General features: G+C 26.3%; 1 long non-coding RNA gene across 1 annotated transcript in view; it reads left to right on the top strand.

Moving 5' to 3' along the window:
* The first annotated feature begins 3389 nt into the window (after window positions 1-3389).
* Window positions 3390-15299, top strand: part of LOC147816660 (uncharacterized) — a 59947-nt gene continuing 48037 nt past the window's right edge. Inside the window, exons 1-3 of the long non-coding RNA XR_015435786.1 lie at window positions 3390-3458; window positions 8771-8908; window positions 10433-10489. This is a non-coding gene — a long non-coding RNA (uncharacterized LOC147816660). The remainder of the gene's footprint in view (window positions 3459-8770; window positions 8909-10432; window positions 10490-15299) is intronic.

The raw sequence follows: 15299 nt of genomic DNA on the forward strand, positions 1-15299 counted from the left end.
CGGCCCGAGGAACGACAGCGCGAAGCGCTACCGCTCAGCCACCGGGCGAAGTTTTAAGATGATTAAAAATGTTGACTACGCATTCGTATTAATAATAATAAAATATATATTCAAGAAATTGATAAATATATTATTCCAAATCTATGCATACGTATGTATATTATTGAAATTGTATCAGTTATTGAAAAAGAAAATCAAAAATTAAAAAATTATCACATTAAGTAAGCACAATCTGGTGCATAATCATATTCTATCAGAAGCACGCCTTTATAAAACTAGACATTCGTTGAATAAAGTGTTTTTTATTCAAAATGCTTTATTTATAATTTCTTTACTAAATTACAAATAAATTATTAAATGACTAAAAAGAAACGTCGTATTTTATAGTTTGAAAGAAATAAAAATAAAAGGATTAGCAAACGATTATTAGCGAAAAAAATATGAATGAAATTTTACACTACGCGCGAGAAGTCAAGTTCCTCGCAAGTTTATCACATTTTAATATTAATCGCCCCATTTAATCATTTTTTTATTGTCGCCAAATTATTTTTTCAAAAATAATTAATTTTAATTTTTTTCAGCTTCTAATAAATAAAAACAGTTGAAACTTTAGATTTTTGTATTGAAAAATATGTAGATTATTATGGTATAAAAAAATTCATACCTTATAATTCAAAATTTTTTCATCCTCAATTTAATTAAATAATAAAAAATAATTAATAATTACTAAAAATTATTTTTTTCATGAAATTATCTTTGGGTAAATGAGTTTTATGAGTGGGCGCAATTTTCTTCAAATTGCTTCATTAGTTTTGAAAATATGACTAAAAACGTAAAAAGTGAAATTAACATTAACGGGTACGAACTTTGGATCGCTCCCCTGACCAAACTATGGGGACCATATTTCCCAGATTGCGGCTACCCCCTATATTTTGAAGCTTAGAAATCCAAATATGTAAAAAAAAATACATGTTTATTCAGAGAAAGTACGTTTTTGTGTCTGATTTCGTAACTTAATTAATAGTTAGCACTAATTAATTAGCATATTTGAGGTCACCCCCGGGAACCATTAAGATCGACGCTTAGATCGTGAAAATCCGATCATTAGAACAAAAGTTATTCAGGGTGATATCTTTTTTTTTTTGCGGACTGTACATAATAAGTGACTAATGGTTTGGATTTCATTGCAATTGGGGCATTTATCGTATTTTTGAAAAAAGTTTCTTTGATACATACCGAACACTCAGTGCCCCGTTAAAAATTGATTGTAATAAAAGTTTGTCTGCAGTCTAGTAACCGATGGTGTTTTTATAAATTTGTAAGTTTGCCCGCCTTTTTCGTAAGAATAATTCTTCTAATTTCGGTTTTTGCTTGTTTTGGGGTTATAGATCTACCGCAGCCGAACTAATGGCGCTTTTTGCCGGCCATATCTGCGTCCTCGTTGCACTGGATACCCATATGGGCTTTAACCCAATTTAACTTTATGTTAAGATTCCATTGTTTCTTTGATGAGGTTTGATGTTGGTTCCGGGTCAGCCAGGGCTTAGAGAGACGGGAGGGAATCTGAATAGATGGTAGCCTCTTCTATGGCATTAAGATTTAACCATTGTAGCGCTCAGTTGATGCGACACTTCCTAGATAAGAGCAGGCCTCAGCACGAGTTACCATAAATATCCTTTAGTAGTCCAAACGTAATGACATATTTAGTATTTTCAACTACTGAACATCTTAGTACCCTTAACGAAATGACATCTTTCTTATTTTTCATCTACTGCGCAGTTAACTTCGTTAGATCGGACTACTAAATTGATCCGTGCTGAGGCCTTCCTTCTTCTAGGAGGTGTTGGTTGATGGCTTATTGAGTCGTTTCGATTATAAATGGCATATAATCCAAATTAAAAGTTTAGTTAAATCATAAATTAAAGCGAAAATTAAGAATTATATTAGAGAATAAGTATAACAAAAAATAGAATAAAATAAGAAGTATGAAGTGTTAAGCAAAATTAAGAAGTTAAGCAAAGAATTTAAGAAGTTAATTAAGAAGTTAAGCAAAATTAAGAAAGAAAAAATTCAATTAAAAAATAAAGGTCAAGTTTAGAAGTAAAGCGTAGTGTAAAAGACGAAAAGTACGAAAAGTAAATAATAGTAGAAAATATAGTGTAAAGTGTTAAATAAAAAGTATAATATAATGTAACGCATGAAATAATGTAAGGCGTAAAATGTTAGCGTCACGTGTAAAGCAAAGCTTAAAGAAGTTTTAATGCATATATATATATATATATATATATATATATATATATATATATATATATATATATATATATATATATATATATATATATATATATATATATATATATATATCACCAGGTCTGCAGATAAGGTAAAATATTTTAATGTAATACTTTTTAATTATTTTAAATAGATCCTTCTCTGAAATGTTTACCTCCCTTTTTATAGGTAAAAGTAGCTGAGAATCGTCCAGAAACCGTTAAAACGTTACTAAAGTTAATAATGTTGGATGAACAATTAATACAATATAAACTTCTTAACTGCAATTTTTTCTAGGATTAAAATTTTTGAGTCTGCTATTAAAAATTAAGATTTAACTATCTTCATTTACGAATGAAGTGAAATTAGTAATAAATTTTTAATTTTGATTATTCATTAAAATTAAAAAGTAATTATGCATTTCTAAATTCAATGATTAAAATGCTTGATTTCTTTATAAATTTCTTCATAATTAACAACAAATATTTTAGACATCCTAAAACGGAAATATTTATGTTTACATTAGGTCGTTCAAATAAAGCCTTTTTTTTTCGTTTTAGTCTCCCTTTCTCAGCAAGAATAAGCAAATCACATCCTCTGCTTACATAAGAAAGTAACAACACACCTCTTTGCTCTAATTTTAACTTTTCCTGAAATAACCTAATTTTAGAATTTCATTTAAATAAATAATGTAAGTTGTCAAAAAAAAAAAAAAAAAAAAAAACGTCGGTGTTTTAATTCATTATATACAATTTTGAGAAGAATATTTTTAAAGAATCTTTGCTGTTTTTCTAAAAATTGCTAAAATTCTTGAACTCTGAAACACATTAAAAAAAAATTTTGACCAAATTTTTTCTTTCTCCAAAATTTTATTTAAAATTTGAAATTTTTTCAAGCGCAGTTTTTTCCAAATTTTATTTTTTTTTTTTAAAAAGAACAACTTGAAATTATTATAGGAAATGACTTGCGTAAGCATTGCTCGCATCCTGCCTGCGCCTTGTCAACAAATATAAGAAAATTCAAAAACCTCATCCCCGTTATGCCCTTAAGTAATATTTGAACTGCCCATATTATCGTGTTGCAAAGATATTTATGTAATTTTAATCAATAATGTTGTATTTTTTTCAGCTTTCAAAATGTTTGGGAAACATTAATCCAACCAAGAGAAATCATAGTTTTTTTTCAAGGTAAGTCATAGGATTTAATAATCTTCGTGTGTTCCTTAAATGAAAATGCATTCAAGAATTAGCCTAAACATTATATTTGTCAAAAACTCTAACAATAAAATAATCGTTTTCATCAAAACGGTTTGACACCTTCTGATTAAGTTAAAAACCGCTTTTTTTCGCGATACGAATTAATTGAAATGATTAATTTATCTTCTGCAAGCGTTCAAAATCTTGACTTACACTGGCAAAAAATTGATTGAAATTTATTTAATAAATTATAGGGAACAATGTTAACTATCACGTCCTGATAGAAAACGGTGTTTTCTAATAACGGAAATAAAACCATCTGGAACTGAATCCTATGTAGCAAAAGTAAATAAATGTTTACTGAAATATCTCAAGTAAGGTGCATTATCCAGTTAAAATAGTTTATGGGTAAATCTCAAAATTCAAAAACTTAAATTTGTTGAACTTAAGGTAAACCTTGTTCATTCTTGCTGTGAAAGTGTTCTACTATGGAGAATAAGTGTACTAAAAAATAAAGTAAAAGAGTAAAATAAGAAGTATGAAGTGTTAAGCAAAATTAAGATATAAAGTAAAGAAAAAATTAAATTAAAAAATAAATGTCAAGTTTAAAAGTAAAGCGTAGTGTAAAAGGCGAAAAGTTAATAATAGTAGAAAGTATAGTGTAAAGTGTTAAATAATAAGTATAATATAATGTAACGCATGAAGTAATGTTAGCGTCACGTGTAAAGTAAAGCTTAAAGAAGTTTTAAATCAAAAAAAGGAGTGGAGCATAAAGTAAAAAGGGTATAAAGCGTGTAAAATATAGATATAGATATATATATATATATATATATTATGTAAGAAATAAAATAAAGAGTGGAGTGTAAAGTAATGGATAAAGTAGAAAGTATAATGAAATTTAAAATATGGTAAAAAGAATGAGTAAAGTGCGCGTCAAAATGCATTTCAAAAGTAAACTAATAACTCCAATAAAAAGTATAGTCAAATCTAAAACAAAATTCGTGTAAAGTAAACCGCATATTATGAAGTAGATAGTAAAGAAAAATGTAGTAGAAAATAAATTGTAGTGTAAATTAAATTATGCAGCAAACATGTATACATTAAGCTTAAATTAACGCGTAAAATGTTAGGTGTAAAGAGTAAAATATAAAATGAAAAAAAGCTGAAGCAAATAGTTAGAAGGTAAAGTAAATTGAAGCGTCAAAAATGAAGTAAAGCGTAAAACATAAAGTAAAAAATGTAAAGAATAAAAAAAATAGTTAATATAAATATAGCACAAAGTTATTAGTAAAATGAGGAATATATTATAATAGAAAGAAAAGCGTTTAGTATGCAGTAAAGTTTAAAGAGAAAAATATAAAATATTGTATAAATTAAAACCTTAAGTATTGTATAAGGTAAAGTGAAGTATGCAGTACATCATCAAACTTATTGTTAAGTATAAAATAAAGAGTAATATATAAAGTCAAAAGCACTGTGTAGTAAAATATAAAATAAAAAGCAAAGTATTTTATAGAATAATTTAAAGCTTAACATTTCAAATAAAACGTAAAATAAGAAATTATCGAAGTAAAAAGGAAAAGTAAAGCATAAAATATAAAGTGGAGCATAAAGTTAAGAGTGGTAAAATGCAAAGTATAAAAAAAAGTATTAAGTAAAGCGGAAAGTCAGAAGTATAGCAGAAAGTATAATCAAATGTACAATGTAGTGAAAAGTAAAATGTGTAGTGAAGAAGATATCTAAATATATCAATAAATTATAAAGTGAAATTGTCAAGTAAACTAAGCATAAAGTAATGTTTCAAGTAAAGTATAATATTAAGTATAAACTGAAGGGTAAAATGTTTAATACAGAAATAGCGCATGAGATAAAACGTAACGTAAAAATTGTAAACTAAAAAACTAAAGAGTATAGTAAAATATAAAATAAAAGCATAAAAAAAGTCGCAAATAATAAAGTAAGAGCGTAAAAAAGGCGCACATTATAAAGTAATATGCATAGTAAGTTAAGCATAAAATTAAACATATTAGAGAAAAAATTATAATGTAAAGTAAATACGTAAATTAAACTTTAAAAATACGTAAAATATAAAGTGTCAAGTAAAGAATAAAATATAAAGTAAAGGAAAAAGGGAAGCATAAGGTAAAGTAAAAAGTGTGAAACAAAGCAATTAAAAAGTTTAAAAAATATAGAGCGTAAAATAACGTAAGGTGTGAAATACAAAGTTAAGTGTAAAACATAATGCATAAACTGAACTATAAAGAATGTAAAGTGTGAGGTATAAAGTACCTAAAAAAGTGTATTAATAAAAGCATAAAACGCGTAAAGTAACGCGTAAAAAAGCAAATGCGTAAAAGAAATTTCTAGAAAAATAAAGTAAAAGATATAGTATTCCACGGATGCCCCCTGACGGGAGCAGGACGGGGTGAAGCTTTGATATAGTATGCTTTAATTTACACCCTTCTTTTACAACTAATGCGGAAAAGTAAAATATGAGAAAAGTAACGCATAAAGTGTGGAGTAAAGAAAGTAGAGCAATAAGTAATAGTAACGCATAAGAAAAGGTATAAGTGACGTATAACTAGAATTACGCATGAAGAAAAATAGCTCGCAAAATATAATTTCGCATGAAAAATACATGTATCTTAGGTAAATGAAACGCATGAGGAAAAGTATTCCATAAAAAATAACAGCTTAAAACAAATGAACTGCGACGCGTAAAGGAAACTCATAATTAATCAAATGCGTTAATGTTACGCTTTAAAAATAACGCGTGTAAGTGAATTGTTTAATGTGTAATAGTATGTATTACCCATAGAAGTAAAAATCACGCTAAACGCGGAAATGTAATGTATAAAATAGATAAATGTAATGCATAAGAAGAAAAATGCAGAAAAATAATAAAGCACAAGGAAAAGTAGAGAAAAAAAATTTAACGTGTAAAAATAACGATTAAAAGTAAACTTGTAAAAATGTATAAAGAAAAAGCAATGCGTTAAAAAGCATGGAGAAAGTAATGCTTAAAAATAAGGCATAAAAGCATTCGCTAAAAAGTAACGGGAAAAATATGCACTGTAAAACAATGCGCTTTGAGACAAACAATTAGAAATGCACTTTGAAAATTTAAAGGAAGTTTGACGGGGAGAATTAAAACTACTGCATAAGAAAAGTAAAAGTCATACATTAAAAGAGTAATCGTGTAAAATTTAAAGAATAATAAAAGAAGATTAACACATGAAATATAACGGGTAAAAGAAATCAAGAAAAAAGAATGCTAAGAAGGATAATAAGAAAGCATAAAAAAATAAGGAAAACAACCGAATAATACGGGTAACAGCGTAACTAGTGAATAAGAAAAGTAAATGCGAAAATGTAAAGCATAAAAAAATAATGTAACGTATAATTTACAATAATGTATAAAATGAGCGCGCATGATGTGCAAACGTAACGCGGAAAATAAAATATTTCGCGAAGTAAAAATGTAAAGGAAAATAGATCGAGTAAATGCAACGCATAAGTAAAGTGAACGTCCGAAGAAACGTATTAAAGGCGAACGAATGAATGAAAAGTATTGCAAAAGAAAAATTAGAACGTAAAACAGAATTAAAGGTGCAAAATATTATAATGTAAAACTTGAACAATAAAGTAAAGCGTAAAATTCAATGTAAAAAGCAAAGTATTGTAACATAACATATAAAGTAAAATGTAAAATAAAAAATTTGAGAAGTTAAAAATAAAGCTAAATGTAAAATAAGAAGTGAAGCCTAAAGTATAAAAGGATTAAGCACAAAGCAAAAAAATTACTTCATAAAGCACAGAATGAAGCTTAAAGTCGGAAGTTTAGTCCAAATTATGATCAAATGTAAAAGATGGTAAAAAGTGGTTTGGTCAATATAATATAGCAGAATAATGAATTATAAAGTCAAAACGTCAAGTAAACTAAGCGCAAAAAAAAGTTAGAAGAAAAGTCGAATGTGAAGCATAAATTAAAGCGTAAATGTTCAGTGAAGAAAAAAATAAGCGAATAAGATGAAACGTAACGTAAAAAGCATAAACAAGAACTAAAGCGTATAGTAGAATGTAAAGTCAAACAAAAGTATAAAGAAAGTCATAAAATATGAAGTACAGCGTAAATTTATATATGTGTTAAATTGTAAGCAGAGTGAAACATAGTATAAATTAAATTATACTGTAATTTAAAGTATAAATGAAGAAAGTATATCAAAAGTAAAAGAAACCCGTAACGAAATCACTGCACAAAGAAAAGTAATCGTAAAAGATAAATATACTTATAACACATAAATCACTAATAAGTATTGCACGTAGATAAAACGCTTGAAGAACAGTACCGCATAAAATATAGCGTCTAAAATCAAGCGTTAAAATACGCGTATATTCGGTAAATGTTACGAGCCAAAAAAAAATTCGATTACAATATAACGTGTAAAAGAAACACATAAGAAAAATAACGCTTATATAAAATAAACGCATTAAAGTGAAAGAAAGCGTAAAGTATAGTGTAACACAACACATGAAAGTAAACTATAAAAGCCGCGTATAAATAAAAGTAATACAAAAATGCAATGCATATAACGATTAAAAGTGAAGCACAAGAAAAACAAACGTGAAAAAGTAACACATAAGTAAAGTCCATGTAATGCATTATATAAAAGTAATACATAAAATATCGCAATAAATTTATTATGGATTTAAAGTTACGCATAAAAGATTAAATGCGTAAGCGCTGCGGATAAATCAATATAAAGTAAAATGTATGTAAATTAACACATCAATAAAAATAAACCGCAAAATAGCTGCATGAAAGTAAACGCATAAAAGAACCGTATTAGTAAGATAAAAAAAGTAAAATTATAAAAAGTAAATTCTTTGACACGTAACATAAGTTGTTCCACGTATAAAAATAGTGCATAAAAGTAACGACTTAAAAAAAGTAACGCACTAAACGGGTAAAGGAAACACTTATAAAAGTAATGCGTAAAACTTACTTACGCAGAAAAAAAGTAGATGCGCAAAAGTTCATGTCTTTTTTTTTTATTTTTTTTTTTTAATGGTGGTATTTTCCTATTGAGCTTGTTTTACAGTGTTTAATTTATTAAAACCGTTTTTACTATTATGTGTTCCTGTTTATTTTCTTCCTATCGTTTGTTTTTGAATGCTTTTTGCATTTTATTTTAATTTTGAAACATTTAAATTTTCTAAGACTGCTTTCTATCTTTTGCGAAATTAATGATATTTAACAAACTATGCTATTTTTTTTAATACAACATGTTTTCGTTTTTTAGGATAATTTTGCATAGCACTAGGATAGATAAGGGTCCGTTTGGATGATTCAGTCACGGTTAATTAATGTAGAACTGCCGGACTTATTTGGAAGCGGATTTATAAAATTCAAAAAATTTCTGAGATTTGAAGATTTTGCTGTAAGTAAAATATATTTGTTTCTTCTCATTTTTTCGATAACTGCACTTTTCAACGCTTTATGTTAAAAATTAAATGTTCATAATATTTGCACTTAGAGACAATATATATATATATATATATATATATGCATGCTAAGTGCAAGTATTATCAACATTTAATGTTGAGTGTTGAAAAGATAGCCCTTCAAAAGAAGAGAAAAAAAAATTCGGTTTTAAAGATAAATACTCTATTCCAAAAAAGTTTGCAAATATCGACGTGGTCGTTTGGTTTATATTTTCGCTGGATTTTATATTGGGAAAGTGAGCAATAAATTTTAGTTTAATATTTTTAAAATAAAGCTGTTAAAACGTGGAACTTTTTTTTAATTTTTTTTTCAAAGCAACGTGGTTCCGAAAAATATTTAACAGCTGAAAATATTAATTATATGATTGCAATATTAAAATGTTCAGTGTATTCACCACTGAACCAAGGCAGCAAATGTGGTAAAATATTTTAATTTGATAATTTTAAATAGAACCTTTTCTAACATTTTTGGCTCCCTTATTATAGATAAAAGTAGCTGGGATGAAAATCGTGCAGACACCATTCAAACATTACTTAAGTTAATAATATTGGATAAGCAATTAATACAATATAAACTTCTTAACTGCAATCTTTTCTGGTATTAAAATTTCTGAGTCTGCTATTTACCATTAAGATTTAACTCTCTTCATTTACGAATGAAAAGAAAACAATTATAAATTTCTAATTTTGATTGTTCCTTAAAATTCAAAATTAATTATGCATTTCTCAATGTAATGATTTAAATGCTTGATTTCTTTATAAATCTCTTCATAATAAACAACAAATATTTTAAACATCCAACATCTTTACAAATAACTTAAAACTCCTGAAACGGAAACATTTCTATTGATATGGAATCGTTCAAATAAAGCCTGTTTTACAGTTTTAGTCTTCCTCTCTCTCCTTGTCAGCAAGAATAAGCAAACCGCATCGTCTGCTTACGTAAGAAAGTAACAACGCACTAACTTGTTCTACTTTTTAACTTTTCTCGAAGTAATTTAATTTTAGAATTTCATTTAATTAAATAATAGTAGATAAAAAGTATAGTAAATCAAAAAATAGTAGATATTTCAATTATTTTTTTAAAATATTGAAAAGAACATTTTAAAAGAATATTTTTTTTTTCAAATGGCTAAACTTCGTAAAATCTGAAACACATAAAAACAATTTTTGTCCAAAATTTTCCCTTCTCCAAAATTTTATTTGAAATTGTTTCAAGTGTAATTTTCTCCAAATTATAATTTTTTTCTTTTAAAAAATCAACTTGAAATTATTATGTGACTTAAATGACATACGTAAGTATTGCTTCCATCCTGCCTGCCCCTCGCCAACAATTATAAGCAAATTAAAAAATCTCATCCCCACTATGACCTTAAGTAATGTTTGAACGGTTTGAGTAATGTTTATCGTGTTGCAAAAATATTTATTTAATTTTAATCAATATGTGGTATTTTTTTCAGCTTTCGAAATCTTTATGAAACATAAATCCAACCAAGAGGCGTCATAGTTTTTTAAAGGTAAGTCATATAAACACTCAAAGGATTTAATAATCACCCTATTCATGTTAATCAGCATTTATATAAATTACGCGAATTAAGAATTTATATAAAAGCGCAAAATATATAAAATAAAAAGCGAAAATGAAAATACATTCAAGAATTAGTGTAAATATTATATTTGTCGAAAGCTCAAGCAATAAAATAATCGTTTTCGTTCATAACTGTTCGACACTTTCTAATTAGGGTAAAACAAACTCTTCCTTTAACAAAAGGTTTTTATAAGGTTTTAAAAGGTTTTTATAAAATTCTCGATACAAAATAAATTGAAACGATTAATTTAAAACTTAAATTTGCTGAACTACAGGTAATCCTTGTTTATTCTGCTAAGGTCCTAAAATACGGTAAAAATAAAATTATATATTGTAAAATAAACTCAATAATGTTTTTGTTCATAAACAGTTATGTCGATTTTGCTTTGTCATAACTTCTTTTTTTACTTAAAAAAATTCAATTAACGAATTAAAGATATAAATGTTTCATTAAATCGTTCTGATAATAAAGGGGGGTATTATCCAAATTAAAGGTGTAGTTAAGCATAAAATAAAATTTAGAAAAATTAAAATTTTGTAGAGTAATGCATTGAATATAAAGTTAAGCAAAGTGTAAAATTTAAAAAAAAAACCTATATGTTGTGTAAAGCGCAAAATATATAAAATAAAAGGTGAAATATTTAATTAAGAAACTTGAAAAGTAAAAAAAAAAGCGTAAAACAAAAATTAGAATTATATTAGAGAATAAGTATGGTACAAAGTTAAGTATCAGTTAAAGTAAAAGCGTAAAGTAAACTAAGCATAAATATTAGTGTTACGCTAAGAGAAAGATATAAAGTAAAGAAAAATTAAATTAAAAAATAAAGTCAAGCGTAAAGTATAAAAGTTTAAAGAGTAAAGAATAGTAGAAAATATAATGTAAAGTGTTAAATAAAAAGTAAAATGTTAGCGTCGCATGTAAAGTAAAGCGTAAAGAAGTTTTGCAGCAAAAAAAGAGTGGAGCTTAATGTACAGTAATATAGTAAAAAGAAAAAGTAAAGTGCACGTCGAAATACTTTTCCAAAGTAAAGTAATAACTAAAGTAAACTAATTGCTAAAGTAAAAATTATAGCCAAATTTGAAACAAAATGCGTGTAAAGTCGAAAGTATTGTGAAGTAAACCTATAAAGTAGATAATAAAGAAAAATATAGTAGAAAATAAATTGTAGTTTAAATTAAATTATAAAGTGAATGTGAAGTGAATTAAGCTAATTAACGCTTAAAATCTAAAGTGGTAAGTAAAGAGTAAAATACAAAATGAAAAAAAAAAAGGTAAAGCAAAAAGTTAGAAGGTAAAGTAAATTACAGTGTCAAATATAAAGTAAAGCGTAAAACGTACAGTAAAAAAAATGTGTACTGACAAAAGTGTAATGAATAAAAATCAGTTATTATAAATGTAGCAGAACGTTATATTTAAATAAAGTATAAATAATAACAGAAAGAAAAGTGTTTAATATGAAGACAAGTTTAAAGAAAAATAATTTAATATTGTGTTAATTAAAAAGCTGATTATTGTTTAAGGTAAAATGAAACGTGGCTTTAAACTAAGCTTTAAAAAAACATTAAATATAAAGTAAAAAGTAAAGAAAAATAAGTAGTTAAAGTTAAACAAAGTAAAGTGAAAGGTAAAAAAAAAAGTAACTAAAGCAAAAAGCATAAAATTAAAATAAAGCGGAAAATTTTGAACAAAGTTTAAAATATATAATTATAAAAATTAAAATATAAAAGTGTAGAGAGAAAATATAAAGTATAGTGTAAAGTTATAGTAAAGCGTAAAATCTAAAGTAGAGTATAGCAAAATGCGTTTCAAGAAAAGTGAAATATGTATAAAATAAGGTAAAAAATGAATTAAAGTCTAAAATAAGAAAAAATTGTAGAGGATATGGTTAAATAGCAAGTTAAGCTCTACTTAAAGTATATAAAAATGAATGATATTAAGATTAAAATAAAGTTAAGAGAAAAGCCTAAATTAAATGTGTGTAAAAAAGGATATTTGTAAAAAAGGATATAATGTCATTTGAAGTAAATAAAATATTGTATGTAAATAAAATATTGTGTATAGAAAACTAAACATATCTCAAACAAAACTAAATATAGTATAAAGAAAACTAAAGCGCAAAATATAAAATAACGCATTTGGAAAGTAAAACTACATGATATGAAAAACAACGCGTAAAAGATGGTAACTTGGAAAGCAGAGTATGTAATAAAACTACTAAAGTATGTACGATAAGTACGTAACACTAAAAAGTGAAATGATGTGTAAAAATGTAATAAAAAAATTATCTGTGTAAACTAAAGCATAAAGTAAAATAATGTGAAAAAGTAAAATTATTGCATAAAAATGAAAACGTGTAAAACAAATATAAAATAGTAACGAGTCTTAAAGCATAAAGAAAAGTAACGCTTAAATGGTGAAGTAACACATAAGAAAAGAAAACGCGTTAAATATAGAAAAGCCTAAAGTAGAGGCGCAGAGCAACACGTAAAAATAAATGTAAGGCATAACGAAAAGCTACCTTCATAAATCGCAAAAGTAAATAAAATTCAGGCGTAAAGAAAAAGTAAAACATAAAAAATACGTTGTATAATTTAAGAAAAAAAACTCATACATGTAAAGTATAAAGAAAAAAAATTTTAAAGTAACGCGGAAAAGTAGAACTAGCGTATGTATAAAGTAAACGCATAAGATATAACGCGTGAAAGTAGTTGAAACTCGTAAGAAATGTAAATGTGTAAAAGAAAAGTTAACGATAAAGTAGCGTATAAAAAAGTAAATGAGTTAAAGTAACGCATAAAAAGTGATTGCATAAAAGAATAAGAGAAGTTAATCATAAAGAAATCTAACGCATAAAATATATTAACGAGTAGAAGTAACCAATAAGTAGAACTGACTCGTAAAATTTCATAAGCGTAAAATTAAGAAGACAAAGTAATTGATAAGAAAAATAAAATGCTTAAGAAATATAGCATAAACTATGCGCATAATAAAAGTAGATGCTTAAAAGTAACGTATTAAGAAAAGTATTCGCTTAGAAGTAACAAATAAAGAAATGTGTCGAGTAATAGGCATAAAAATCCTGAACACGTTCAAGTTGCCAGTAAGAAAAATAGAGAATGAAGAAAAATAACGCTTAATATACATACCCTCCAACTGCTACGGAATTTCCGTAGTTTCAGAAATATTCTTTTCAGACGGTAGCAAAATTAATGTCTTAATATTTAAAAAAAATTAATTTTAGCGTAACTTGTCCACTATTACTTATAAAAGTGCAGGCCATATGGCTAGATTCTTAAGTTCTGATAAAAGTTTTGTAAGAGATCCATTTGCTTTAAAAATTTCTACTTTGGTTCGCTACCACTAGAAAGAAATATTTTCAAAATCCTCATAAGTTGGAGAGTATGAATATATGATAGCATGTAAAAGCAATGCGTGAAAAAAAGCAAATCGTAATATATAATAACGAAAAAAAGTAAGGTATTCATAGAAATTATGCGCAAAAGCAACAAATAACCCATAAACGAATTAAATGCGTAATGTAACTGCATAATAAAAGTTAAGGCGTAAAAATCATCACATAAAAATCAGGCATAAGAATAGTAAAGTGTCAAATATAAAGTATAGTAGTGCGTATTTTAAGCAAACGGAAAAAGCGTAAAAACGAATGAAACGCATAAAAAAGTAAACGCCTGAAAGTAACGCGCGAAAGAAAATCAAAGCATAAAAGATTATAAAGCGTAAAATATATATTAATGCGAAAAAGTAAAAGTGATACGCAAGAAAAATAAACTCGTTAAACTAATACACCAGGAAAAGTATAATAGAAAATAAAAAGTATGTAAGCATAAAAGAAACGTCCTAGAATATTTGTAATTCATAATAAAAGTTATCATTTAAAGGTATTGCAAAAATAATTGTAAAAATTTGATTAATACCACATAAACAAATATTACGCATAAAATATAAAAACGCATAAATTTAAATCGTAAAGTAAAAGTAACACATTTCAAAGTAAATGCTTAAATGTAACGTATAAAGAAAAGCAAATATAACGCGAATAAAGTAAAAACGTAAAATATAATTGCACGTAAAAATAACACATACGAAAAGTAAGTGCATAAAAGTTATGTATAAGAAAGAAGAATGAGAAAAAGAAATGTAACCCATGAAATATAATAACGCGTAAAAATAGTGTACAACCTGCTTACGTCTGAAAGTTAAAATAACGCTTGCGAAAAGTAAAATGAGAAATAACGCTTGCGATAAGTAAACGCATAAATTAAAATTATTTAAAATAAAGCATAGTAAAAGTAACGGAGAAGAAACGAAAGAAAGGCTTGTTAAAGCAAAGCGTGAAAAAGTAATGCAAAAGAAAAAAATCCACAACAAAAGGAAATCATAAAATATAAAGTAATAATTGTGCAATTTAAATCGCAGAAAAATAATGCGTGAGGAATAATAAGTAAGGAGTAACGCATAGAAACAATGAAAAATAATAAGTAAGGAGTAACACATAAAAAAGTTCAGCGATATAAAAACGTACAAGTGTAACTCATACATAGAACTAATGCATTAAAGAAACAAGTATAAGAAAAAGTAACACGTAAGCAAAATAAACGCGTGAAATTGCTGCATAATAAAAGTAAGTTCGTAAATGTAAGAAAGGAAAAGTAAAAAAGCAACGCACAATGGAAAGTCACTCTTAATTTACAACAACGTGGAACTCGTGTGCCACGCA

Source organism: Parasteatoda tepidariorum, chromosome 1, assembly GCF_982258835.1.
Source record: "Parasteatoda tepidariorum strain Cologne lab strain chromosome 1, Ptep-v5.0, whole genome shotgun sequence".
NCBI lineage: Eukaryota > Metazoa > Arthropoda > Arachnida > Araneae > Theridiidae > Parasteatoda > Parasteatoda tepidariorum.